The 4243-nt window shown below is 59.3% G+C and overlaps 1 non-coding gene across 1 annotated transcript; it reads right to left on the bottom strand.

The window, feature by feature from the left end:
* Window positions 1-2921: 2921 nt before the first annotated feature.
* On the bottom strand, window positions 2922-2997 carry Trnav-cac (transfer RNA valine (anticodon CAC)). Its single transcript has one exon. It is a non-coding gene; the product is annotated as a tRNA-Val (tRNA).
* Window positions 2998-4243: the final 1246 nt, after the last annotated feature.

The following is a 4243-nucleotide window of genomic DNA, read 5'->3' on the forward strand; positions in this document are numbered from 1 at the left end:
AGGCTCGGAGGGGCAGAGGATGAGCCGGGGACACCGGGCGACCCAGAGCCCAGCTGCAGAGCGCCCGAGCTGCGCGCGCCTCTCGCGCTCTCCCCAGGCTGCGGCGGCCGCCCCGGGGCGCGCTGGCCTCGGGCCGCGGTGCTGGCGCGGGGACCTGGGAGCCCGGGAGCGGGGCGGCGCCGGCGAGGCCAGCTCCCCCGGGAGCCCGGCAGGAGTCGCGGCGGAGCCCGGGCTGCGCTCTGCCTGCAGCGGGCGCTGGATCCCGCCTGCGCGGCCGGGCGGAGCGGCTCGGAAGGGGCCGCGCGGCTTCCGCGGCCAGCGGCCCGCAGACCCGGGTCCCAGGCACCGAGGAAGCCGCCCGCCTTGGGGGGACTTGGATTTGTCTCTTACATCTGACCCCCGCCGCGGCGCCCCAGCGGCCAGCGCTCCGGGGACTCAGCCCTCACTTGACTGGTGTCTGGCAGAAACCGCGGGGACAGGGTGGGCAGAGCAAGGAGCGCTATAAACTTTGGGGGCGGGGACGTTTTCTCGGAGGTGACAAGTAGCCTCCAGGGACCGGGGATCAGTCGAAGTCCTCTGCTCGGATACTCTACGGGTCTGGACCCTGCCACATGACCAACACCAGAGACCCCAAAAGAGCCATGGAATCCACGCTGGCGACATCCAGTGCTGCCACAGGCCCTGTCACCTTCTCCCACGTCTTTGGTCAGCAGTGCCAGCTCATGGAAGCAGGTAGGAAGCTCTGGGGTATGTGCCCAGCCAGTGGGGAGCCGAGTCCTCCCAGAGTGGAGGTCTATGAGTGTCCCCCGTCTGTCTCTTCTCCATCCTGATGTCATGTGGGGCGTGAGAATGAACTAGCAGGGACACGACTGCCTGGCCTTTATCACTTTAAATGATGAAGTTTTGGGGCTGGCTGAGACTGAATGTGCCACTTGGGCGTGATGAGCCAGGGTCCTCGCCGGTGCTCTTGGTGGCTGGCCGGAGGGTGGAGGAAGGTGCGTCAGGAGGGACATGATGATGTGCTGGCTGTTGTGGCCATTTTTGGGGGGGGGGCAGGTGCCAGCCTGGACTGGTCTCTGTCCACCTGCCTCTCTCTGTCCCTGGGCTGGGGCGGTGCCTGGCTGGCTGATTTGGAGTAAATTAGATGCCCGGATGCGCCCCGCTCAGCCCTTGACTCTGCGGTGGGCATCCCTTGATCTTTGCCCCTGGATTCGTTTTCCAAATGGCTCAGGTTGAATTCGGGAGGGAAAAGTTGACCTGGGCTGCCCCGTTGGCCCACGTCTGCCATCTTGCTAGGAGGTGCCTGAGGTCACCAAGACAGCAGGGGCGGCCTCCTCAAGGCTTGGAGGCCCTGAGTGACGCTTGACCCCGGCTGACGACTCTGGGACTCACCTAAGGACTAGGATGCCTGTTCCGGCTTGTTCAGCGCTCATTCGTGCCTCGAGAGAGGCCTTGTGCTCCTCCAGTGATTTCCTGGGCGTTAAAGTGTTAATCGTGCATTTCGCCTGGTATTTCCGGAAGGTGCTGGGAAGAGCTCTGTATCAGGGGTTTGGGAGCCTGAGTTGTTGGGTGCCTCCACCGGTGGCTGCATGATCTTGGAAACCGCAGACCCTCCCCCCTTCCCGGGGTGTCTGTCTCCAGCTGCAAAACAAGATGGTGGGACTCTGGGCTGCCTGGAGCGTCCAGGCCTTAGTTTCTTTGTACTCAGAGAAGTGCATCTCAATGGAGAGGTCAAACTCCATCTGGCTTCTAAGACTGGATGTGAGGCAGTTCATGGAATGCGTAAGTGAGGGCTCAGAGCTGGGTTGCCTGGGTCAAAGTCCCAACTTCACTTGTTAGAAGCTGTGTGACCTCAGGCAAGTTACTCAGCCTCTCAGATGTCTTCCTCATCTGTAGAATGAGGATGCTGGGCACCATTCATAGGGCTGTTACAATGGTTAAATAAGTCAATACATGGAAAGCACCCTTCCTTGGGCCAGGCAGTGTGTCTGGGTGTGGAAAGGGGAGCATAGCTGCTTTTGGAAGAGAAGATAGGAGTATTGAACGCCCCCCTCTGCACCCCAACCAGATTCTGGTTTGTCCAGCAGGTTGAGAATCTCCAACTCCATCCGTCTGTGGAATCATTTCCTCTGGCGTGGCCCAGGTGCATCGACTTCCATCAGAAAGGGGACTTTCCTGGGCAGCTTCCCCGCACTTGCCTGCCTGGGTTACAGTAGGGAGGCAGGTTGGTTTCTCACATTCCTCCCCGTGCTTCCTTCTCTCTTTTGGAGGCCTGAATCAGGTCATGAAATCCTCTGTCTCCTTTTTAAAAACTATGTCAAGAGAGCAGCGTAGCATACAGTAAGAATGCCCTGTGGTCTCGGGGGAGAACACTTCCCCCGAAGAACCACAAAGAAGAATAATGAACCCAAAGTTGAAAGAGCCCGCTCAGTCGGGGGTGGAAGGGACCCGGAGCAAGCCCTGGCACGTGGCAGCCGGCCATTTGGAGTTGGGCTGGTGCTGCCATGAGATCTTAGATGTGTGTGCCAATTGATCGGCAGCCTCGGGGCTTCACGGCGGGGTTGACCACATCTGCTCCCCAGAGAGGGGCAGCTGTGGGCCCCCCGTATTCACGGGCCCCCACTGTGTCCTGCAGAGTCAGGCATCACAGCCTGAGTGGAGCGGGGCTGGCCCTTACTCCAGGAGTTGGTGATCTGGTCCATGTGCCATTTTCTGAACCATCTCTTCATATGATTTTTAAAACCCTAACCAGTTTCCGCAGGCTAAGGAAATGCTCTGCGTGGCTGGCAGGTCCAGGTTCATGCTGTTGGGGAAGATAAGCCTGGACGTTGACCCCCAGAGCCCGGGTCCCTGGTGATGACCTGGGTTTATCTTTCTCATCCATGCGTCTCTCACATCTCAGGGGAAGAAGTTGATTTTTTTGGCAGTGCTGGGGATTGAACCCAGGGCCTTGTGCATGTGAGGCAAGCGCTCTACCAACTGAGCCAAATCTCAGCCTTAGAAGTTGATTCTTGAGAATGGACCAGTAAGGAGCTAAACGGGGGATGGAAGGAGGGGCAGGAGCAGGAAGGGACCTAAAGAGCAGGTGTAGATGGTTGGCAGCCAGGGCGAAATGGGGCGTGCATGGGGCCATCAAACTCTGACCTCATAAGAGCAGTGGGAGCAGGAGGTCTGGTGGGAAGCCATGTCCTCCCTGTGGCCCTCCATCCCACTCCTGAAGGGTAGAAGACTCCAGGCATCTTCTGTTTCTGATCCCAACTAACATTTCTTCCCTTTTCTTCTGTCCCCCGCCACAGCCCCAATGTCAGGTGGCAGTGGCCTGGCTGGGAGGGAGTGACCAGTGGAGGCTGCTGGGCTCAGTCTCCTGCCTGACCTCCTTCATGTTGGAGCGGAAGGCCACTCTCCCAGCCACCTTTTGGCTGTCACCGCTCTGGTTTCTGGCTGCTTCCAGCGTCATCCTGAGGGTGGTGGGGGGACTCCAGGGCACAGCAGCAGACTCAGCCAGCGGGCTCTGACCTCAGAGTGACCTAGTGCTCCCCCTCCTCTGTCTCTTCCTGAGTTCCCAAACGTCTGCCCGGGGACCCCTGAGCTGCCGTCTCGCTGCTTCTCTGCAGGGCTCTGGGTGCATCCTTGGCCTGGTGGCCTGGTGGCCTGGTGGTGGGGTGAGCCCGGCTTGCAGGCCACGGCTCCTGGGGCCGGCTCTGACTTGCTAAGCTGCCCCTGTGTCCCTTGAGTTGACCTGCAACCCATCTCCTTTGGGCAGAAAGCATTCTGTGGGGTTCCCTGGCTTGACCAGGATGTGAGGTCCTGTGTGTCCTGCTGACACGGCAGGATTCTAGGCCTAGCTCAAGGGGGAGGGTGGAAGAGAGGGGGAGGACCGGAAGGGGACAAGACTTTAACATCTGGACAGCTGGCTGCTCTGGGTAGCAGCTCAAAGCCACTTGCAAGATCTCTTGTTTGTACCACCAGTTGGGGACTGTCCCCTGCCCGCACCCTGTAGAAACTCAGCACAGGTGAGCCATGCCTGCCTATCTGCCTTATCTGTCAGGTGGTCCCTGGAGCTGGTCTGGCCATCTTTAGACTTTTATCTTGCTCCTTCTGAATCCCTTTCCCCGCCGTTGGCACAACACCACGCCTTCTGAACACAGCACCTGTTTGCATTCGGAGGCCACTCGCTAGATTTACGACCTACAGGTAAAGGAACTTGAATTGGGGGCATCTGCTGTGAGCTAAGCACATCGTG

The sequence above is a fragment of the Urocitellus parryii genome, chromosome 11, assembly GCF_045843805.1.
Source record: "Urocitellus parryii isolate mUroPar1 chromosome 11, mUroPar1.hap1, whole genome shotgun sequence".
Lineage (NCBI taxonomy): Eukaryota > Metazoa > Chordata > Mammalia > Rodentia > Sciuridae > Urocitellus > Urocitellus parryii.